We start from the raw sequence: 24,602 nt of genomic DNA, 5'->3' as shown, positions 1-24,602 counted from the left end.
GGAGGTAGCCAGGAAAGAAAGGGGAGAAGGACCTCCTCAACAGAAGCAGCAACATCTTCAATGTTGGCCAAAAGGCCACAAGTGGACATGAACGAATGTGGCCAAGGTGTTGATGGAATGCAAGCAGGAGAGGGGCCAGGCTTGACAGGGAAGGCCCTGCAGGGAGGAGACAGAAACCTCCAAAAGGCTGAAACAGGGAAGCCACCCTTCACTCGGGAAAGAGAAAAGCAGGGTCGTCGTGGGGGGGCTGGGTCATTTAACGCTAAGTGTTGGCCTAGGCAGGAGTGGTGAGGAAAGCAAGCACCAACTAGAATGAAGGCACCTAGACACAGTCCAAGTGACATGTGTGGGGCCTGGGGTCAGCTTCCCATCAGCAGGTCTCTCCCTATTCTACCATCCACAGTGCCAAAAACATCGGCAGGGGGCGGGGGGGGGGGGGGTGGGGGAGGAGTGCGGGGAGGAGGAGGGCAGAAGGAAAGATAAGCACATTGCACCCTTGGTGTGGTCGCCTTTGGAATCACACTCAGCCATCTGTTAGGTCATAAATTTTACTCGTCAAGAAAAAGTCAAATTTCCCCCTCCCCCAGGATGTGCTGGTCTGGCCCTTGCCACCTGCCACAAGTAACTTCCTTTGAGGGATAAAGGGGGAGCCAAGGAGGGTTTGTAGTGAAAGAGAGGAGCCTAGGAAACCATGAGCAAGGCTTTCCACCATTTATTAAATATCTTACCCCCAAAGGGATGGAAGGTGATCTTTCTAAATCCAAGAAAGTTTTTATGGAGACTGAAAAAAGCATCAGATTTGGAGATTCTGGAGATGAGGGCCAGGTTTCAATCCCAGCACCCCAAGCCAGCCAAGTGATAAAGTAGGAAGAAGAGCAACCTAAGAAGTTCAATCCCAATCATATATACTAGGTGATCCTGACCGAGCTTCTCCAAACTTGGGTTTCTCCTTCTACAAAATGAGATTAAAAGAGTTACACATGAAACGTGCTTAGCATGGGGTGGAATGACAGGCACATAAAAGTGCTTCTCCGCAGTTCCACTACCTTCCCTTCCCAAGTGATTTCGTCCCTATTCCGCTGTGAATGGGGATCAAACCTTCCCTGCCTGCCCCACGGACTAAACAACAGAAAAAAAGCACTTGGAAAAGGCACAGAGCAAACTCTGTAAATTTAATGACTAATTATGATTCTACTTCTCTCAGATTTCTCAGACACCACTTTGAAATCAGCCCACATCCAGTGGCAGCACTGGACAACCATGGTATTCCAAAGGCACCTCTGGCAACAAAGGGTGCTATCTCAGCACCAAGCCATGTCTTTATTTGCCTTACCCTAGGCAGCCCCTTACCCTATGAAGAGTAACAGACTGTTTTACATAGGAAGGTCATTCTCCATAAGAGATAAAACTGTCTATGCCTCGGAGGTAATATTTCTCTGCTACACCAATATCCTAGTAGGTCTGTGCTCTCCTCATGCCAGGAACATATTTCTATAAATCCTCACATAAAAGAAAACTTTATTTTCCAGAGGGACAAACTAGGTGGGGGAAGGAAACAACATTCATAGCAAAAACATTCACCAATCAAACAGAATGCTTGCTTGCCAGGAACTTTACTAAATGTGTAGTGTTACAGATGTTTTATGGTCATGATGTCTGTTCTATTTAAAATACTTGCACTAAGCCAACCAAACAATAGAAAAGAGAAAAAGAAAAGACACGTCCCCCAATGTGCCCAACCCAGCTAACTGGTCTGGGCTGGATGTTTATTGAGGCAAAGAGGTGACTGGGGACCTGTAACTGTCAGCCAAAACGTGGAGGGCTCATTTCATAGTTCACTCTGGAGGGCTGTCAAATCAGCCACACGGCCCAGCAAATGGCGCACGGTCTCTCAGAAGGGCACTTCATCCTGGAAGACCAGGGTCTTCTATGGGAAAATTGCTCTGCACCTGGCAAGCGCTTAATAAAATCTAGTTCCCTTCCCTCAAGGAAAAACAATCTGCCCAGTTAAACCTCATTTGTCCAACAACATTCATTCCCTCTACAAACATTTGTTCAGTGCCCGCTATGCATAAAGGTATTGAGCTAGGGCTTCACAACCAATCCACTGCAGTCAGGATGCCCCCCCACCCCTCAAAATGGAAGCCTCCTAATGGAGGGCTGTGGTCAATCAAACCCCCAAGAATGGAAGCGTCATAAATTCAAGGACTTTTGTCTGTTTTGTTCACCAGTGTATACCAAGCACCCAGGAGAATGCCTGGCATACAGTAGGCACATAATATATATGGGCTGAACAAATGAGTGAATTAGTACTTCCTGCCATGAATCACCCAGTCTGTGGATGATTCCAGGCCCTTGAGCACCCATCTCGTCTCCTTTCTCTCCCTTTGGGTAATTCTGAGAACTCCTTACTGCTGGCACAATAAGACGAAAGGCTTCATTCCTGAGAACAGCTGGCCAAAGTTCTATCTAGGAGCCACAGAGAACACAGACTGCTACACCAGACGATCCCGCCAGGCGGAGGCACACATACCGTCTCCTACGATTCAGACACACACAGCTGGTGATTTGTTAGAGGGATCTTTATATATAAAAAGGACAACTGGGGATCCCTGGGTGGCGCAGCAGTTTGGCGCCTGCCTTTGGCCCAGGGCGCGATCCTGGAGACCCAGGATCGAGTCCCACGTCGGGCTCCCGGTGCATGGAGCCTGCTTCTCCCTCTGCCTATGTCTCTGCCTCTCTCTCTCTCTCTCTGTGACTATCATAAATAAATAAAAATTTAAAAAAAAAAAAAAAGGACAACTGATGACTCTGGATATGAAACCATTTAAAAAGTCACGTGAAATGGGGAAGGGCATGAAATACCCGGCAATCACAGACTCGGTGACCACTCCCCAGATCTGTATCACCAGCTCCTGATTAATTACATTTGACCTCAGACATTCATGACCACCTAGTCCCCACCAGGCTGTAGGAGCCCAAACAATTTAGTTCTTAGAGCTCTCATAGGGGTCTGACAAAGACACGCAGTGGCATGAGCATGCAAAAAAAGACAGGGATCCATGATAAGCTCTGTCAGGAGAGTCAGAGAAGACTTCAAAGAGGAGATGCCAACTAAACTAGGGTTTTAAAGGATGAGCAGGAGTTTTCCAGGAAGATAAGAAGAACAAGTAGAGTCACAGCAGCATGAAATATCACTGTTTTAGGCACCAAAACATTCAGCAGTATCACAAATCAAGAGGAAAGGAGAAACTGCTGGGAGATAAGGACTGATGCAAGGGTTAGATCACAAAGGGTCTTGCAGACCATAACCAAGAAGACTAACCTTCATCCTCTAGACAAGGGGCCAACAATTTCAAGCAGAGGAATAACACGGCCAGCTCTGTATTTTAGAGAAGTCATTCCATAGAGGACAGACTGGAGAACTTGCACACACAGACTGTAAGGTCGGTTAGAAGCTTATCATAACAGCCCAAGATGAAGGGACCTTCAACTAAAGCAAGGATCTTTTGCATAACAAAGCAGGAAGAGATTTAAGAGAGAGAGTAGGAGACAAAATTATCAGCCCTGGGTAAATGGCCAGATGCAGAGATGAGGGAGAAGAAGTCACCAACTGCGATAAGGAATTGCAGAAGATGGAAGTTTGCAGAAGAACGATAAATGTGTTCCGTTTCTGTACATTAAATTGGCAGTGTCCAGAAGATAATCTGTGTATCTCTTCTGGAGCTCAGAAAAAGGATCAGGACAGATGACCCAGAGTGAATTCACTAGGAGGAATCCCAACATCTTTTGGAAACCCAAAGGCATAGCCAGAGAATCAGTAGAGAAGCAAGAGAAAATTATCTCGCCAACTATCCCAAATGGCCCCTTAGTCTATGCCCCTTTCCTTGAACATGAATGAGCTTGTGACTGCTTCAACCAGTTGACTACAGCAGAAGAGATGGTGTGTGACTTCCAGGGCTGGATCATAAAAGGTGCTGTAGCTTCTAGCTTCTTCGCTGGAACATGCATCCTTGCGGACCTGAGCCATGGAATAAGATGTCCAACTACCCCAAAGCTGCCATGTTGGAAGGAAGCCCAGCCACACAGACCACATGTTGGACCTCCATTCTCTGAGCCATCCCTGTCCAGGCACCAGGCATATGAGTGAATAAGCCTTCAGGTAATTCTGGCCCCTTGCCACCAGATTATCATCAACATTTTAAGTCTTTCTGGCTGAGGTCCTAAACACAGCAAAGCAGAAACCAACTATCCTATTGAGCTCTGTCTAAATTCCTGACCCAGTAATTCCCTGAGAATAAAGTAATTGCTTTAGGCTGCTAATTTCAGGGGTCATGACTATTACACCAAAGCTAGGGTATTTCAAATGGAAAGGAATGGTCAGCAGTGTCCAACAACATAAAAATGTTTATTTAGAAAGGTAAGGAGGCATCAGTTCTCAGTTTCAGTGGATCCAGACCTCAGGCACATACTGTCTATGACCAATCTCAGTATATGCAGGGCCAGCAGTATGTGTAGCTCAACAGCAAACTCCAAGCTGCCACATGAGCTACTCCCACACGAGCCCAAAGGGTATGCCGAGGCCTGGAGTGACTTGGCAGTCTGTGGTTAGTTGCAAGTGTTGATTTGGGGGAAAACCTTACTGTTGATGGCAACTGGCAATGAGGATTTACCCTTGAACAGGACAACTGCCCCAAGGTACACTGCCATACATTTGTTACGGTCAACTCTGCCTTTAGAAAGGTAGAAGTCTAACAAAGTTAGGGTTTTGGGGTTTTTTTTTGTTTTTGTTTTTGTTTTTTTTGGTAGAGAGAAATGGTTTTTATATTTGTTATCACTGTAAATATCAATAGTGCCAAGAGGCCATCTTAAAACAGTAATTTGTTTTAACAGCCCTTTCTTGCCCTTGACCAAAGGCCATCTTGTCTCCCTGTGAAAAATCTGGATTTAGTACTCAGAATATATCTGAAACTATAATCATTTTGCACACTTGTTCTCCAGGCAGCTCTGCAGCTCAGGAGAGCTCACATCCTGTTCAGCGGGCAAGTCTAGAGACCCAGGGACAAGTCAAATCATTGTTGGAAAATATGGCATTGCTCTCCCTGGCCACAAATCTTGCCCCTCCCGCCAAAGGCCAGTTTGGTCTTCCACTCTATTCCAGCTGCTCCTCAACCCTGGCTCCCCCAAATATTCTGTGTTCCAGAGATGATCTACATCAAAGGAATGTGTTAAAAACACAGGGAATAAGGGCAGCCCAGGTGGCTCAGCGGTTTAGCGCTACCTTCAGCCCAGGGCCTAATCCTGGAGACCCAGGATCGAGTCCCAAGTCAGCTTCCCTGCATGGAGTCTGCTTCTCCCTCTGCCTGTGTCTCTGCACCACCCCCCACCCCCCGTCTCTCATGAATAAATAAATAAAATATTAAAAAAACAAAAACAAAAACAAAAAACACAGGGAATGAGCCACCTGAGACCCTGCAGAAGACTCGGTCTGCACAAAGAGAGACCCAGAAACAAAATAAGAGTCAGTTGTACAATTAACCCAGAGGAAAGATCTGATCTTATCAGACCTTTCCTTTGGCAAAATCTCATCATAGGAGATTTGCCTTAGTTTTAACTATCCCTTCATCAACACAATTTCTGAGCAGCTACTTGGAATGAAACCTTCTGGAAAGAGAAACGAAAAGAACTGGAACTACTAGCCTGGGTGGGCTGATAGTTTCATCAAGGAGACAGGACATCTGTAGACACACTGCAAATCATCAGCCCAGGCTTCAAGGATCCATGCAGCTGCTCTGACCAGGGCATGCACATCCAGGTCCTCAGGTCTTCATTTCAGCAGCTCCCTCACCCAGGAACTCCCTTCACATCTCAGCCCAAATGTCTGTGCTCAAAATGTCCCCTTCTCCACCAGGCCCTCCTTAACCAACCTATTTAAAGACTGCAAGCCCTCCAACCTCAAGCACCCCCAGACCTCCTCCCAACTTCTACAGTCTAACACACCTTGGATTTATTTACATTATTTATCATCTGTCTCCCTCCTGCTGGAAAGTAAGCTTCACCAGGCCAGGAATTTTAGTGTGTTTTGCTCACAGACATACTCCCAGTGCCCCAGTCATACATGGCATACATGGTAAGTACTTGCTGAATGAATGAATGGACATTCTACATCCCCCCTCCCTCAGCCTCTATGAGCAATCCTACACCTGCCCAGGATGTCAACTGTTCCTAAGTGGTGCCATTCTATTCCATTCTACTTCCCATTATCACTAGATGTTTACCCATGAGGCTTAAGTTTCTTGTGGGGAGAGGCCATATTTATTTATTGTTTGTATCCCCCCCCCCAAAGCATTAATGGTGCTCAAGTAGGTAATCAATTGAATCTAACATAAAAATCAAATTGCGTGGAAAACAAGCAAAGAGCACATAGCTAACGTATATGTACCTGCATACGGTGCTAGAGCCTCTGAAGATACCAAGAGAAGCAAGATAATCCACTGGTGTAAAGTCCAGTGTGAAAGCCACTAGCCACAGGTGGCTATGTAAATTTAAAGTGTCATGGGTACTTGAGTTCCTTGGTTGAATTAGCCTAGCCCCATTTCCAACACTCAGCGACCCCATGCACTGGACAATGCAGAACGTGTATCTCCTTTGTTCTACTAGACAACAGGGACACAGTCCTTGCCCTAAACGTCTATTGCTCTAGTGGAGCACACAGGACAAGAACCAGGAGGATATGCCAACCAGTCATAAGGGAACCGAAGAGGGCTACAAGGTTGACAGGGGAAAGGGGTCACTCACTGCCTGTGGGAAAAGGCTTCAAGGCAGGGATAGAGATATAGGAGAGGATCTCTAAAAACAAGTTGGGTTTTCTGTGCAAAAAAGGGGGAGGTTATTCTGGAAGCCTGGAGAGTGAGGATCCACAGGCAGAGAGGGGCTCTGGGGTATGATGCCTAGAGCACAGGTGTGTGGGGGACCTGTGAGACATTAGGCTGGAAGGGTCCAGGTGAGGCTGGGATTCCAGGTAGATGACTGGGCTAGACCCCGTGGGCAGTCAGAAGCCTGGTAGAGGTCTCTACCTCCTAGAGAGGTAGAGTAGTAGTACGGAGTAGGGGTAAGTCGGAAAGGGACCAGCAGAGATGAAGCCACAGCAAAACCAGTTGAGAGGCTCCAATGGAAGTTGGCTGCAGAGACAGAAACAAAGGGACAGAGGCATGACAGCAGCACGTACATGGCTAGGCAATTAATGACCCTCGGGGGTGACAAAATGTTCTAATTCAAAGGATCCAGGGTGCTCGCAAAAACAGGATCCCCCTTAGACTGTAAACAGCTAGTAGGCAAGACCCATGTTCACTTGGGGTCTATGAGTGGGGGGCTCACAGACGACCCTCTAGGGCCACCAGGCCTTGCCTCCATCGAGCTGATCCTGCGTCGGTCGGCCTGGCGGATATCTGCATGCACCAAAGCTTGCTCCCATTTCTCTGTCACTGCTCTGAGGCCAGAAAATGGGGGTCTTCCCGGTTCCTACCCTGCCGGTGGCACTGGCAAGCAACCACTCCCCACCAAAATTCAATTCTGGCCTCAGAAGCAGCCGCTTTCAAAGCAAAGGGTATGTGCTCTGTTCAAGTCCAGCAGGCCAGCTTTCCTGGTCCCTCCTGGGCCACCCACTGCGGGTTAAAGACTTATTTATGCACACTCTGGGGGCTCAGCATGGAACGGTTCCAGACACAGAACGAGGTCTTAACCAGGTGATTAGAATGCAGGGCACAACTTGGTTAATGCTATTGTAGGACTCCACAAAGACTCGGATGCGTTTCGGCAAACAGCTAATAATAAAAGCAGGAGGAGGGGAGAGGTGGAAAAAGTCAACCTGGCATTTTTACAGAGGATCATCCTCCTCTCCACCCCCCGCCACAGGCACCTTTGTGACAACTTGCCTCTATCTCCAATTAGCCTATTTTCAGCAGCCAATATCCAATATGCTAGGCCTGCTATTCAAGAGCCTTTTATCTAGCATGCACATACTTTACAGAAGAGAAAAAGGAAAGGATTTCTAACATGGCCAGGCCAAAAAAAAAAAAAACTAAGAGGATTGGGGGGTGCTGTATTCAAGAACAAAGAAAATTCTGGAAACCTCCTGAAAGAACCCTGCCTGCCTCTTCCTATTAAGCAATCAAGAGCTGACAGAGTGCTGGACATATAGCCGCTGAGGAGCATGGGAAGCCGAGGGCCACACAGGGGGCCACGCTCCTCTTCCCACAGCATCCAGCCCTCCCCTTATCGCCAGCCTGCAGGACAGAGCAGGGCCTCTGCCTGTGTACAGCGGAGACTGTGCGGAAAAGTCAAAGAAGGCAGAAACCAATCCGAGAAATAACTTCCTGACAGGCCGACAGCTGACATTCTGAAGTGAACACAGGACGTGCCAAGAAATCATCAGGCCTGGCTTTTCTCTCCCTGATAGATGACAAAGCAAAAAAAAAAAAAAAAGAAGAAGAAGAAGAAGAAGAGGAGGAGGAGGAGGAGGAGAAGAAGAAGGAAGAAAGAAGAAGAAAGAAGAAGAAGAAAGAAGAAGAAGAAGCAGCAGCAGCAGCAGCAGGCGGCGGCGGCAGAGGAGGAAGAGGAAGAGGAGGAGAAAAAAGAAGAAAGAAAATGAAGAAACAACCACAGCCACACAACATCTCATAAATCACGACTTTTATTGAATGCTTCACCACATAATAGTAAGAGTCAAATTGAATAAAGACACCCTTCTATAAAGTAACAGCTGAGACTTGCCATCTCCCCCAGCCCACGGCAGGCGGGAGGGAGGACCGAACTCTGAGACAGAGAAGGGTTTGGGGAAAAACAAGGTCAGCAGTAGAGACAGGCAGTGTTTTTCCTACTGGATTCTCAAACCATGAGCACTAGAAGTCAGGAGAAGTGAGGTGACCCCGGAGCAAAGGTGCATAGGCGAAATGTGTGGGCTAGGGCGGCAGCGTTTTGTTCAGAAGGGTGTGGGGGTGGCTATGGCTGTAGAGAGGGATCAGGAGTGAAGGAACCACTCTGGACAGGTCTGCAGAAAACATGAGAAGGGTTAACCGCAAGATGAAGAGTTGGGGGCCGAATTCCACTGGGGGAAAGTCAGACTGTGGGCTGGCAGTTCATCACGGGGACCTTCAACCCGTCAAAGAAGCCCAGCCACCCTCACAGGTAACATGGCAGGCCCAAGGGGTGACAGAAACGCAGTTTCCTTTCATTTTACATTCCCCCTTGCTCCAGGTCCACAGCATAGTCAGGGACAGGGGTGTTCAGTGTGCAGTATGGCCTTCCTTTCTCGAGAAAGGCTGGCTCACTCTGGAACCTTCTCTCCCAAGTGACCCGCTCTCAGAGCTTGACACGCCGATGCCCCACGCCCAACAAGCTAGGTAAAAACTAAGAAAGGAAGTAAGTAAAGTATTGCTTGAAAACCTCAGTCTGTGGGGCAGGATTGGTGATAAGACAAGAGCTCTTTATGGAGAGCGACACTCTTCCTCTGCCCTACCCATCTAAACAAATTAGCTCTGTGGGTTTTTTTTTAAGTGATGGAGAACAGGAAAAGAAACAATGCATTTCTTTCCAAATTCTGCCCTTTGCAGAAGCCAGAGAACTAGATTTGTGGTTGGTAAGGGGACTACTTTCAAGTCCTGCCAAGATGAAGAGCCTAATGCCTGAGCACAGTAGGCCTTCCACAAGCACGGGCTGGACTCAACTGCACAGAAGCCGTGTTCACCTGGCCACCGTCCCAGAGTCCCTACTCAATTCCAACTCAGGAGCCAGCCCCAGTGATGCAACAGCAGAGGGTGATGTAACAGACCAAGAGCATTTCTAAGCAAATGCCATGGAGGACAGGACTCCCCAATTCAAGTCAAAGTTAAAAGACTGTCAGACTAATTCCTTCCTCTGTGACTCTATCCCAAGCATATTCAGAAAGGCACTTATCGGTCAAGATGGTACCTAGAATGACCACATGCTTCCCCCTCCCTCAGGCGAGGGGAAGAGGAGTTGAGGGGAAAGCAGTGTCTCATTCACATGTAGGTTTTAGCAGCAAACGTGTCATAAGGCCAAAGGCAGAAAGGTTTGACTGCGGAAAGCAAATGAGAGACCACATTTGCCCAAAAGGTTAGGACGTGATTTCTAAAATATTAATGCTTAATCAATCAACTGCTCATAAACAGACCACTCTTCGAGGGCATTAGGAAGACAAAGAGGGGCCACAGAGTTCTGATTTCTGCCATGTAAGCGTAAGTGGAACGAAAAAATCACAAACTAAAAACTAGACCGCAGGTGAATTCACCTGATGGAGGTTTCTCCAACTTCAGAACACAGGGTCACAGAGAGGTCGAGATTGCACACACCCCGTTCTTGACGCATTTGTGCCTTTCAGTGACTCCCTACCTTGGGGAAGGGATCGGAGTGCTGGCTGGTGGAAAAAGTTATTATTTTGTGGTTGTGTGCTACTGAAGAAGCCAACTCATGGTTTCAGAACACTCTTGTTGCACTGAACTGACGCAGCAGTAAAGCCTTACTGAAAAACAAGTCTATGTGGGCTCTTGCATGACCCAGAGGAGACAGTAATGAATTAGAGCCAGGCCTGGATTTGGCTCCCAGCTCCATCGCCTGCTGGCTGTTTGACCCTGAGTCTGACCCTCTATGTCTTTCAACCTTAGTTTTCCCCATCTATGAAATGGGATAACATTCCTGATACTAGCAGCATTACACTGTGAGGATCCAATCAGATTATATGCAAAAGTGCTCTGTACACCTGAAAACGCAGTGGAGGTATCAGTCCATGGACTCACCAAGCAACTCACCCAGCACTTGCACAAGCATGTGCAATTTCTCTATCTCAGACAGCCTATAACAGGGCCCCAAGAGGAAAATGGGAGTAAGAACTCTAATCCCACATTGGCATCAATGGCTGATCAACAAAAAGAGAAATCTCCACTCAAGAAGATAAGAGGAGGGCAGCCCAGGTGGCTCAGTGGTTTAGCACCGCCTTCAGCCCAGGGTGTGGTCCTGGAGACCAGGGATCGAGTCCCACATCAGGCTCTCTGCCTGGAGCCTGCTTCTCCCTCTGCCTGTGTCTGTGATTCTCTCTTTCTCTCTGTGTTCCTCATGAATAAATAAATAGAATCTTAAAAAAAAAAAAAAAAAAGAAGAAGAAGAAGAAGAAGATAAGAGGAACCACGTATCATCTAATTAAAGCAGGCAGGTGAGTGCAAATTCCAAGCAGGACAGCCTGGTTCAGCTTCTCGCTCTCGGGCGGCCAGGGCCAGAATCAGCAAATGGGGCTTGGTGTGCCTTCGCAGTGGAGACAGATGCCCAAAAGCTGTAAGGGCCACTCATTTGAAAGGGAGTAGGCAGGAGGAAGGGGAGCTGGCAACCTCACCTCTCAATTCATCCTCTATTTGTTCCCTATACCAGCTGCTGGATGCCGGGGCCTCCAAACACACTTGCTCGGAATAGCCTCAGTACCTTTATTCCCTCTCGGTGTGCCTCAAGTACACTGCCTTCCATCCTCATGGAAGTCCTATGTTAGGAGGATGGGATAATGGGACACTGTCATTCCTTCATCATCATCAGTATGATCAGCTAATCATTGTGTGCCAGGCACTGCTGTAAGAACCTGACACATTGTGGCTTTTTTTTTTTTAAAAGATTTTATTTAGGGCAGCCCCGGTGGTTCAGCAGTTTAGCACCCCCTTCAGCCCGGGGCGTAATCTTGGAAACCCGGGATCGAGTCCCGCATTGAGCTTCCTGCATGGAGCCTGCTTCTTCCTCTGCCTGTGTCTCTGCCTCTCTATGTCTCTGTCATGAATAAATAAATAAAATCTTAAAAAAAAAAAAGATTTTTAAAAAATTTATTCATGAGACGGGGGGCGGGGGGCAGAGACACAGGTAGAGGAAGAAGCAGCTTCCATGCAGGGAGCCTGATGTGGGGCTCGATCCCGGGTCTCCAGGATCACGCCCCGGGCTGAAGGGGGTGCTAAACCACTGAGCCACCCAAGGCTGCCCACACTGTGGCATATTTAACTCCCAGCACAACTCAACAAGGTGGGAACCATCTCAATCTCCCTTGTACGGATAAAAGAAACTGAGACACAATGTCAAGGATACAACATAGCCCAAGCAATGTGTTTCCAAAGTCTACACGTCTCTTGAACACAGTTGGTGATGTGTTCCATCTTCTCTGCCAAGAACGTAATGACTAGGTATCGTTTTTTTATCAAGCACACAGCAAATTCTGGAGGAAGAGGAAGGATGGGAGAGGAATGAGATGAAGGATGCAACAAAGAGGAAGAAGAGTAGAAGAGAAAGGGAAGGAGTCAAGAGAAGAGCTGTCATGTCCAGGCTGTGGGTTCTGGAGTGAAGAATCTAAGCTGTTTCTGTTCAGACGATGCCAAGAGGAGTAAAGAATACCAGTGCTCCTCCCTCCCCATTTTACAGCTGAGGGCATTGAGGGTTCCAGATGTTAATCACTTGCCCAAAAACAGACACCTAACCGGAGCTGAAAACCACCCAGCCCGGTCTGAAAACAGTACTGACATGTATTCTCCACAACTGCAAGCTGCTCACATATGGATGAGTGCAGCACAGAACACCTTTAACACCAAGCCATCCATCCTTAGAATATACAAAGCCCAGGATGTGAGAAATGCAAAGAGAAAACTGCAGACAACAGGTGCTCAAGGTGACATTTCTGATGAGGAGACGCCTGTCCAGAAGATGTCATTCATGGTCAGCAGACGCTTCCTCTGCTACCCAAAGAAAGGTCACCTGAAAAGGGCCTACCCATCTGCACAGAAAAGTAAACTCCTTTGGAGACAGGATCATATCTTTCATATGTTTCCCCTCCCCTGCTCCTCGCTCTACACCACCAAGCAGAACGTTCAGAGTTGCTGACCCGCCTGACCAGTGCAGGGCCTGAGAAGGTTGATGACCACCTGTTGCTAGGAACTTAAGTTCACTGATGCTTATACTGCATCTCATTACTCTCTGGATTTTGACCCTCCACCCATTACTCCCTTCCTTCCTCTCCCATAAGTCTCATTTGTCAATGTAATCATGCTGGATGTTCCTGAACAAACCTCACAGTAAGCCAGCCAAACCTAAAGTCAGGGCTGTAAACACTAGGCACTCAGCTGCCACACCAGAAGCAGACAATGGCCAAGGATAGCAAAGAATGATGCTCTATCTCTATGGGGAATTCCAGGAGTGACATGATGTCCCAGCAGAGATACTGAAGATGGGAACCTAGAGATGTGTGTTCCAATCGCGTGCAGGACCTGTGTTCTGCTTGCCCTCTTGCCTAAAGCACTTTCCAAATGTCAACTGTCCACAGAGTAAATGTTAAGTGGTTTCCTTGAAAGATTAGAGATAAATATCTTCCTAAATTTTGGATTTTGAGAGGGAATGCAGGGTTTCCTCCAGGATGAGAAATCACACCAGAAAAGGGTCAGGAAAAAAAAAAAAAAAAAAAACTTAGTAAGCTAAAGGTTTAGTGACAGATATCTGGTTACAAGTTCAAGGGCTGGATCTGGGCCTGAATTTATTGTCAGTCAAGGTCAAATCCTAGATTACCATGCATCATTTATGCCCTCTGTTGCAAAAATGCAACTGAACTTCAAATGACTTTTTTTTTTTAAGATTTTTAAATTTATTCATGAGAGACACAGGCAGAGGGAGAAGCAGCTCCATGCAGGGAGCCTGATGGGGGACTCAATCCCGGGTCTCCAGGATCAGGCCCTGGGCTGAAGGTGGCACTAAATCGCTGAGCTACCCAGGCATCCCTCAAATGATATATCCTAAAACAAGGTTAGGTAGTACTGCCATCCCATGATAATATTTCTGTATATAGCTGTTCCTTTTTAAAAATTTCTTTTATATTTTGTACAACCCTCCAGTTTTTGGGTTTTGCTACTCTGCTAGTCTACCTTCCATAACTGTAACACAGAACTCAAGCATATCTGATCTATTCACAGAACTGATGAATCCTCATGGGAAATCAGTGTCCCTCATCCATTTCAGCATCCTCCCACAGCTTCCTGCTACACAGGAATGGGAAAAGTGAGGAGCATTTCAGACTCCCTTGCAGCTAGCTGGAAAAGGGGAAGTGTAGATTCTGTGCCTTCAGCTGTTTACTCTGGCAGCCGGGCCAGGGGGGCATATGGCTCTTCTGTGGCAACATCCTGTGTCTTAGCTGACTCCTCACAGAGAATCTATTTTGCTGGAGAAGATAAAGGCAAAGCAGCAGCAGCTGAGGTGCTTTCAACGAGGGCAGCGCAGGCACCGTTCTGAACCACGAAGCTTCCCAAGTGGCTTTCAGGTGACAAAAGAGGCAACAGTTCCACAAAGACCCTGATCTGCTGTGAGGCTCCAAGAGTTGTTTCCCAAAAACACAACCTAGAGGTTTTTCTCAATTGCCTGATGATTTCTGCAAGCATTTTAGTGCCCTCCAACAAATTCCTTTCTGCTTAACCTAGAAAGGAGTGGATTTAGCTCTCTGCATCTGAAACCAGACTAAACTTGGCCTTTGTTCTTCTTTTTAAAAGTAAATCAACATCTTCATTTTAAAAGAAGAAAGGCACAAACCAGAACCCTGGAATTTCAGTTATGTTTCTAACTGGCTGGATGATCTGAGACAAGGTACTTATTAATGTTTACTGGGCCCCAGTTTTTTCATCCAGAAAATGAAATGGTGAAACCAAATGGTCTCCAAGGTCCCTAACATCCTAACTTTGAAGAATTCTAAATTCAGATGCCCTTTACTTCCCTAATCTGAATTTATTTTTGCAATCAGTAAGATCAGTACCCCTTCGTAGGGGAAAAAAAAAAATGTTCTCACTCTGAAGAGAGTGATGGCTTTCCAATCCTACTCTGGGACACCAGGAGTCTGAGTCAAGAAACTCTGCATTCACCTGGAGCTGAACGTTTCCTTTGAAGAATAGTCCACAGTGGTAGGGGCGGATGAGAGGGTAGAGGCGATGAATAATATTCCTTTATAGTTTCTTCTGGAAAGGGAAGCGGTAGTATTGGTTTCTATATTGTTTATATTTTTCAAAGCAGAAAGTACCCATTGATTATTTGTATAATTAAATAAATAGAAAACAGGCAATGCTTGCTTTCAAATTTGTTTCTCTGTATGTACTATTCCCATCCCCCGCCCCAAAAAGAAGAAACAGATCTGTACATTGACCATGATTATCTCTGTGCAGTGAGATTTCAGGGACGTTTATTTTCATTTATATGCTTTGGGGCATTTTCCAAATTAACCATGTTTATTAACCTGGTGAGTTAAAAGGACAGTGAGGAGCCAGCCCCCTCACGTCTATGCAGGTGACTTTGCTGAAACGGTTACACCCAAAGTTCTGATTCAGAGGAAAGCTATTTCCATCCTCAAGCATGGATAAATGTTAACCAAGTAAGACAGACAGGTGGGCTGGTCAGCCTATTGAAGATAAGCAGATAGGTAAACAAATAAACTCTAAACTGAAAGCTGTGCCAAAAACTGCACTGAAGAAGGGAGAAGTTTAAAGAATAAATATAGTGTAAGTTGAGCAGAGAAACACCGAAGATTTTGAAAATCTTTTCAAAATTAAGCCTTACCAGGCAGCAGAAATAAAGATGTTTACCATACACACATATTGATTTTTATAAAAACTAGTTAATTTTTTAAAAATAAGTTAAGCTCTCAGGCTTCTGGCAAGGTTATAAAGTAATACCATCATCCTTATAGAGTCAATTAAGATAAAAATATATTTTATAAGGAGATTATAAATATGCAATTATATATAATACATTATGCATATTTTTAAATATACATTATGTATATTTCAATACATTATACATATTTTTTTCGAGATATATATATCTTGAAAGTATCTATAGCCTTTAACCCAGAAATTCCACTTCTAGGTATGTGATGTAAAAAGGCAATCAGAGATGTTGATAAGAGGTCATGCACAAGCATGTTCACCAAAGTTATTTGTAATTTTAAGAAACCATTAACAAGCTATTCAACAATAGGCTTTGGTTAAATAAAGCTGTAAGTCACCAATACAATGTAGACAATAAAAATTATGCCATAAAAAATAGTGAATTATAAGGGGGAAATATTCATAGCATAGATATAAAATGAGGTTAGTGAATAATGTGTTTATTTTTTGTCACAATTTTTGCCATGAATAAAGGATGAAAGAAAATGTACCAAAATGTTAACAGTGGTCATCTCTAAATGGTAAATAGCAGAGTTAGGGAGATTTTTACTTAATTCTTGTGGTTTTCCAAAATTTCCCCAAGTGTTTATATTTGGGAGAAGTAGAGCAGAAGCTGTAATAAATGTTCTAAATAAACAAACTGCCCAGGTCTCTCCTTTCTATAAACACTCAAGTTGAAGTCAAAAGCGTTTTCTTATCACAGACCAATCTTGTAATTTTACCCCATCAACTGTCTGAATGGAACAAACATTACTCATTTGCCATGTTTGTGGCTGGGGTAGTGCTTTATGCTGTTTTTAAATTAATTAATTTGAGTCGCAAGCATTTGAAATGAGACTATTTTATGGGGCTGAAATTTACATTTATCTCCCTTTTTAAAGCCCATTTAGCAAATTAACAAGAAAACAGCAACACTCAGGGAAGTTATGGCACCCACCCGCATATGTCATATACAAAATAGCAACTCCAGGATTCTCAAGAGGGTCAAAGGAGATTGTCTTATAAAGAACTCTGGAAAGAAAATAAAATGCTATATAAGTAGTAGTAAAATACTATCACTATCCTTAAAGTCCCCCTATTTTGTGACTTTGACACAGAGTTTCTTTACTCTTTTTTTTTTTTTTTTTAAGATTTTATTTATTCATGAGAGAGGCAGAGACATAGACGGAGGGAGAAGTGGGCTCCCTGCAGGAAACCCAATGTGGGACTCAATCCCAGGGCCCCAGGATTATGACCTGAGCCAAAGGTAGACGCTCAACCCCTGGAGCCTCCTAGGTGTCCCAGGGCTTCTTAATAAAGTCCTGTCTGAGCACCAAGGGAAAACCCCATGATTGGGGCATTAGGCATTACTCTGGGTAAATGCCCGTCACATTCCCCATGTGATTCATGACCCCAGATAGGTCAGAAATACAGCTCACACAAGGAAAACCGATGCAGCTGCTGGTGAGTTTTATCTATAATCAAGGCAGGTCCAGCACAGTCTCTCTACTTAAAAGAAAAACTAAACGAAACATCCTGTGGTCCATTGGCCATCCATGAATATCCCAAAGGCCTCATTGCAGAGCAGTTTGTCTTAAGGCTAAATTCCAATGACACCTACTCCAGGACCTTGGTCTCTCTGGGCAGAAAGGACTAGCAAAGAGCAACAGTGGAGGCAGGTGGAAGGAACATTAGCCTCGGGTCAAATACTGTAAAAGGGGCCCTACCTCGTACCGTGGGTTCCATTTTATTACAAAACAGAATGGCATTTCTCTCATTTGGAAAGATGGACATAATCCACCTCCTTCGTGATTCAAACTGTCCTCTCCCACAATCTGTCTGAATTTGTGAAGTCTAAATGTTTAAGGTATTTCAATTACAAATGAAAACAGCAGCCACCATAACAAGACCTTGGGCGCCAGGCAGGCCCAAGCAGGAATGGCACACAAATTCCCCTTCTTTGAGGGCAGCTTTCACAGCTACCCAAACCCATGGCTTGAAATTAACTCGCTCAGTTAATAATTCAAACCCATTGGCTGGGCAAGTTTTAACGTTTCAATGTTGGGTTTACAATTAACCAGGAACAGTGTTTTAAGGTGTTTGATTTTTAATTAGTCTATTGATTTACCAGTCTGGTTAAGTATACGTTATTCCCGTGCCCTTTATTCTGTCTTCTGGTTACCCTGTAGTGGTTACTCTGCCTCTTTTCTCTTGTGAACAGCTCCAGACTACAGGCCCTCCCTCTCCAGGAGCACAGGAGACGATATGAAGAACAGAAGGCACAAAGCCTGAACACCTGGAATGTTTGGCTTTGGGCAAACTCAGGTAACCTGCCTGTGCCTCTCTTTCTTCATCTATAAAATGGGATGGTAGCATCTACCAACAGGAAGAGTGTGACCATGAGAGGATACAGAAACCCCTCAGATCAGCGCGTGACACAGAGTAAGCACCCGGGGAGCCCTGGTCTCCTCTTTTCCCTTCTTCCATGGTTCAGAAGCCATCTACGTCATTAATCGGAACATTTCTGTATCTCTCTTTGCAAAACCAAGATAGCTGGGAAGATAGTATACCCCATGGAATACTTCCTAAGAACAAAACCAGAATGAATTATTCATCAACAGAAGGGTCCCTCTCACTGACAGATTTAGGTGTGTCCATTAAATAGCATCTGTCCAACCTGCTTTTACTCCCAGGGGAACAGACAGGCTCAGAGACATCAAAGCCTTCTCAAGGTCACACCGCTTGGTGGCGAGACATAAATGGATCTCTGAACACGTGGTCCCCAACCTACAACAAATCACCCCTCTCATTATCCACCGTTCTCATCTGTTTCCCAGATGTAGGTGGACAGGTGAGGTCAGGAGGGAACGCTTGTGTCCAGTGACAGCTGCTGCAATTCTATGACAGAGCCAATAGTGTAACATGTCCTAGGCTCACTTACAGGGACAACTGTGATGTCACGCTCAACAAAATAACTAAAACTGATACAAAGAGCTCCCGGTCATTCCCACCAACAGAAGCCAAAAGTGCCACCATTGAACAGATCAAGAGGCCTGAGACCTAGCTCCAGCAGTATTTCCATAAAGATCACTAAGTGATTCTGAGAAGCAGCCTTGGAAATCACTGAGAGAAAAAAAAAAAAAATCCCATGGTGAGGCCAATGTGAAACCGTTTCTGCCCTGCAGACTGGTAGGAAAAGACCAATATGCTACAGTGCTTTATATTCCAGTTCCTTCAAACATACTGTTCCTTCTGTCCACCTGCTAACCTCCTATTCATACCTTCGAACACCCAGTAACTCATCTTGAAAGCCTGCCCTGACAATCCCCTCCCTGGCTCATCTCCCAGTACCTGTCATCTGCCCAGTACCTGTGCTACCTACCTCAGTACCTAGTACATAACTTGACTTTTCCACTTGCCAGCCTACATTCTGTGTGGCTCCTGAACTCCGGGGTATCACGACACATTTATACTCTTAGAAAGCAAGGACCACCCAAAAGTTTTTGTTTATAGGTCAGTGTTTACTGTATTAGAAATTTAAATGGAGATATTTATGAACAGGAATATACACGTCCCATCACCCATCAGAACAATGACATCAACATAGGCCATGAGGCCTCTGGAAGATTCCACTGTACATTCATGAAAGGATGAGAGTGAAAAAAGGTAAAACAGAGCCTTGAAGTTATTAGGAAAAAAAATCCTGATACCACAGAATCCTTGAAATGGTCTCAGGGATGCCCAAGTGTCCCTGAATCAAATTTGGGGACTACGGTTCTAGTTCATTCATTTGCGTGTTCATGTTTTCTGTGTTCTAGGAGCAGCTTGAGGGCAGAGTCTGTAGCTTATGTCTCTTCTGTGTTCGCCTCTCCCTCCCAGAACCCTATCAAAGGCCCAGGAACCCCACAAACCCAACTGTGGCTCCCCCCTCATGAGAGGGGAACTTGCTGGACACTCCCTCACCCACCAAGACTCCACATAGCTGGTAGGAGAGGGAGGGGTGACACGAGTAGGGGTGCCTCCAGGCACAGGTCTCTGCTCTGGGGACCCCAGCCCTCTCCCAGAGTGAGGCCTCTCTGCAGATAAGCAAATGGGGAGATGAGCACTCACGGCACTTATTTATAAAAGGCCGTTCCCTGGAGAAAGCAGGGATTTAAAATCTCGTGACTTGCTTTCCACCGATCCTCTTAACAAGCCTCCGGGGAAAGACCCAGGAGCTAGACCCTCAGGTTCTCAGGTTCCTGGAGAGGCATCAGACAGTGCTGAGAAAATGGCTGCTTGGGGGAACAGCGTGTGTGTATGGGGGGGAGTGGGGACCACAGAAACAAAGGCCCCTCCAAGGCCCAAGACTCCTGGAATTCGCAGCCAGGGGCACACCATCACGGTGGCGGGTCCCCCCTGCCATACACCCAGCTCTGCACCATCCCGTCTTCCTCTTCCAGCCACACCCCCACCTCCACCTACTACACACAGAGTATTTCCCACCAGCTGCCGGCTTCTCTCCTCACAGAACTCGGGGGAAAAAAAAATCACGATTCAGGAAAACACACCCACGCATCTTGCTCACCGAGCATGAAGCCATTCCCCACGGCGTGGCTTTGTCTCTGCTCTACAACTGACAGCCAAGAAGGAGGAAATGCCTTTTTGATACCAAAATGCTGCCCTCATCCTTACCTTACAACGAGGCCCCCACCTGAGTGCGTGCTTGTGAGTGCGATGCTGCTATATCACTACTTGAATACACGTCCAAGCTTGGAAAACAAGCCAATAGCTCAGAGGATCCAAGGCAAACTCAATCTGACAACCACAATCCTGATGGCTGCCAAGTCTGATTGACTAGTTGGATATATTTAGATATGGGGGAAGTGGGGGATAAAGCAGTGTCGTGCCACTGAACTCAAGAATACTGTGTTGGTAACGACAGACTAGCAAATAAACAGCCGACAGCCATCCAGCTACATCATCTGGCATCCCAGGCACAGAACCCGCGCCTCCCTAAACTACACGAATTTCAAAAGCCGCCCACGCCATTGCAAAAAAAAAAGGAAATTAGAAAGAATTTTACCATTCCCCATAATCATTCTTTAGAAATAAACAAACAAATAAGTAAATAAATCTGCTCCTTTACTCCACGCCCCCCCCCCCACCAACACACACACACACACCACACATACCCACTCCCCCTCCTCTGCTGTCTCTTTCTAGGACAAACCAAATATCTTGCAAGAACAAGGCCAAAGTTACTGAGTTAAAAGCCTTGAACCCTGTGCTTCTGCTCTTGCAAAGGTTCTGTTTTAAATCTGGCCCTCTCCACCACTGACTGCTACCTACGTGGGAATAAAAGTTAGAGGTTTCTCTTAATTCTTTCTTTCGAGGGATGGAAACATTAGAGTAGACGGGGTGGTTAGGGCTATTAATCACAGACTCCTTCACCAAGTGGTTCACACACCTCACTCCCTTTAGGGAGTCAAGACTCCAGCACAGAGACCAACACTACTAGAGGATGTGGAGCTCAGGCAAATGAATTTACCCCTATTGGCCTCAGTTTCCCAGCAATAAGGTCAGGAAACTAATACCCATCATTGGGAGGGTTCATTCATTCATTGGACAAACATTTACTGAGACTCTACTATGTGCCAGGCAGTAGAGGAGAGATGGCCACAATAGAAAGAGGTAGATAAGATGGCCCAGATGAAGCTCTGGACAACACCAGGCACACGGTAAGCACTCGGTGCATGGGAGCTAACCTGCCACTGTGACACCCTCCACTTTCTCTCACACCATTCCCTCGCTCACACGGCCTTCTTTCAGCTGCTCTAGTACATTGGACTTCTGAGTAGGCTACTCCCCTCTCTACCTGGCTCTTTCTACCCCTTCTGACCTAACTCCATTCATGTGAAGTCACTCCTGGATGCCTCCCTACAGATGCCTTTGTATATGTTCCCAAGTCACTCTCTACTCTTCCTCCATAGCACTGATCACAAGTTGCATTGAAGCATCTATCTGTAAGATTGTTCTAGTGTCTGTCCCCCACAATTTTATGTAGGCTTCATATAGGTGTCTTCCTCCACCGTCAAATTTCCCCTTAGCATCTAGAAAAGTTAAGAGTGGGTACTTAATGCATATCTATTGGTGGAATGAATGAATGAACCACTTAACTGAGAGAAAGAAAGAATGAACCACTGAACGGAGTGGCCTCCCCTCTATCTCTAGAAATACAATTTCACAGAACTAGTCCCAAGGCAGGTAAAACCATAGCGCCTCAATTTTCTCATCTGCAAAAAGAAGTTCTGGTAAACATTCAAGACCTCCAGATTTTTAAAAAATTAAGTCTCAATACAGGATACATTTCCCTGACCAGGGTTGGATCTTTAGAGACAGCAAATATTTTCTTCTGGAATAAAAATAAGTTGGGTGTCTGCTGTTAACAGACAGGAAGTGCCACGGGTCTTAAAAACAGGTTTTTTTTTTTTTTTTGGTAAGGAATAAATAAATTGAGACTTCTGTTTTGGGCAAAATCCTGTGCCATGCAGGATAAAAGCCAGCGCTATACTAAAAAGGAAAAAGAAAAGAAAAGAAAAACAAAAAACAAAAAACAAAAAACCCAGGCATCTCTGAGCAATACATCCGGGTTAGTGGAGCAGAAAGGACACACGGCCCTGAAGAAATCCTAGGGTTCCTGTTTTTAGAACAAGACTCAATCCGAAATAGAGGCTTGAGGATCACAACCAGGAGCCAGAGGCCTTTTGCACTAAATAGTCAAGACCCAATCCTACAGTTATTCCAGGGGCACGATGTGGGGTTTTTTTCCCTGCAGGGGTGAGGGAGGCGATGGTTATTGTATGGGTGGAAAACGGGCTTAAATGCAAGCCCATTAGAGAAGCAGAGCCTTAATTTATCAATTAGACGCCATCTGTGGATTGTGTTCCTTGAAATAATTGTTGAATTTGACAATGCACTGCAGCTTTACAAAGTTTCTGCCATCCTTGATGCCGTTTAATTAAATTTCTGCACTTAACTTTGATTGCGCTGAAAGCGCCGATGCCTTCCACAGATTGAGTTCCCCGGCCACCTGCTGTGAGGGAGCCAAGCGCCTTCCCAGAGAAAGGGAAAAATATGTATTTTCTTTTATTTTCAGCCTCGCCTTTTCTCAGTCTTCACCCAAAGGGAACCAAGCCTGTGGCGGCTACACAAGAGGAAAGTGTGTCCCCAAACCCAGCCGGCAGAGCCTCCAGCCCCCTGCCACCTACGGTGAGGTCTTTCTGCTCTTTTACGGCGTCTCACGGCCACAGTTAACAAAACAGGATCTCAGACACTTACCAAAAGCAGAGACGTGGCTTAAAATAGAACACAATAATTGTCACAGAAAGCAACCAAGAACACACGTTTCAGGTGGAAGCTGCTTCTGTTTCCAAACTCCCCACTCAGGAAGGACAATAGGAGCCTTGCAGGGGCGGACCCCACACTGGGAGGCCTGGGACCTGGTGCCCACATGGGCTTGCTAATCCTGATAGAGGAGCCGGGCAATGCCTCGTTTTCAAAGGACAGCTGGAGGGCAGTTTCTCACCTGCCTGGTTTCAGAGAAACAAGGGCCCCAACCCACCTGGGGCCTCAAACCGGCCTTCACTGATTTCTGTGTGTCTGTTTGTGTGTGGTAAAATATGCATAACATAAAACCACCATTCCTTCCTTCTGTCTCCATGGGTCTGACAACTCTAGCAACCTCACATAAGCAAAATCATACAATATTTCTCTTTTCTGTGCCTGGCTTATTTCCCTTACCATAATGTCCTCAAGGTTTATCCATACCTCCCCGTGTCAGAGTTCCCTTCCTTTTTAAGGCCAAATAATATTCCACTGTCCATGTACATACGTTTTGTTTATCCACTCATGTGTCAACAGACATCTGGGCTGTTTCCACCTTCTGGCTATTGCGAATAATGCTGCTATGAACATTGGTATATAAATATCAATTCAAGTCCTCACGTTCCGTTCTTTTGGGTATATAACCAGATGCGGAATTTCTGGATCATATAGTAATGCTAGGTTTCATTTTTTTGAGGCTCTGTCATACTGTTCTTCATCGCGGTTGCACCACTTTAGAATCCCACCAGTAACATGCAGGAGCTCCAAGAGACTTCATTTTTAAATAGAAACTTTACAATTATAGTGCATGCACTTGTGTTGAACATTGCCCTCTCCCCATTTTTTCTTTTAATACAAATACTTTATGAGTGGTATTACATAAAGATGAACACTTTAGTGTGGTTTTCCCCCCACCAAGGAGGAAATATCAGAGGGGTGGCACGTAAAGAAAGAAAAGAATGTGGGAAAGGCAGAGCTAACAGGTGTGAAAAATAAACTTGGCACCTTTTATTTTCCTAGAACCACATGGCTCCTCTAACTCAAACCCTCAAGTTCAAAAGATTTATGGACTACAACTTTAGAACTATAAAATAAAATTCTCAGGAAACACAGTCAATAGATCATTACAACAGCCACTTATGCAAGCCATAAACTTACGGGGCAAACAGAACTGGGTCAGATATTAATTTTCCACAATGGGCAGGGTAAGTAGAGACAAGTTACTTCACCAGGTCCTGTTTCCCATCATCCAGTAAGGATTCATCTCAAGAGAGCCACAGAATCCTTGGTTTAGGAAAGGAAGGCTACAGTTCTCCTGGATTACAAGCAAAGCAAAGACTTCCCATTATAATACCCTATCACACTGCCATACTGAAACAGAAATGGAAATTTACATTTAATTTAAATGTCGGAGTCCAACTCTGCTCTACAAACTGCAATTTCGTTTCCATAACCCTCTGAAAGTCAACCTCATTTTATTCAAAAGGTCTCAGGCCATCATCCACACAGATCTGGGGCCCAGGCAGA

At 45.5% G+C, this 24,602-nt stretch overlaps 1 protein-coding gene and 1 long non-coding RNA gene across 17 annotated transcripts in view; one reads left to right on the top strand and one right to left on the bottom strand.

The window, feature by feature from the left end:
• MSI2 (musashi RNA binding protein 2) overlaps nucleotides 1–24,602 on the bottom strand; it is a 388,731-nt gene that overhangs the window by 268,804 nt on the left and 95,325 nt on the right. The window lies entirely within an intron of this gene.
• On the top strand, nucleotides 3,331–23,399 carry LOC111097401. Of its 2 annotated transcripts, none has more exons than XR_005364566.1 (3): nucleotides 3,331–4,162; nucleotides 17,932–18,035; nucleotides 22,849–23,399. It is a non-coding gene; the product is annotated as an uncharacterized LOC111097401 (long non-coding RNA). The 2 variants fall into 2 exon arrangements; XR_005364567.1 differs by lacking the exon at nucleotides 3,331–4,162 and adding an exon at nucleotides 14,507–14,661.

The sequence above is a fragment of the Canis lupus genome, chromosome 9, assembly GCF_011100685.1.
Source record: "Canis lupus familiaris isolate Mischka breed German Shepherd chromosome 9, alternate assembly UU_Cfam_GSD_1.0, whole genome shotgun sequence".
Lineage (NCBI taxonomy): Eukaryota > Metazoa > Chordata > Mammalia > Carnivora > Canidae > Canis > Canis lupus.
Note: the sequence above shows the minus strand (reverse complement) of the source record. Positions and strands in the feature narration are given on the sequence as shown.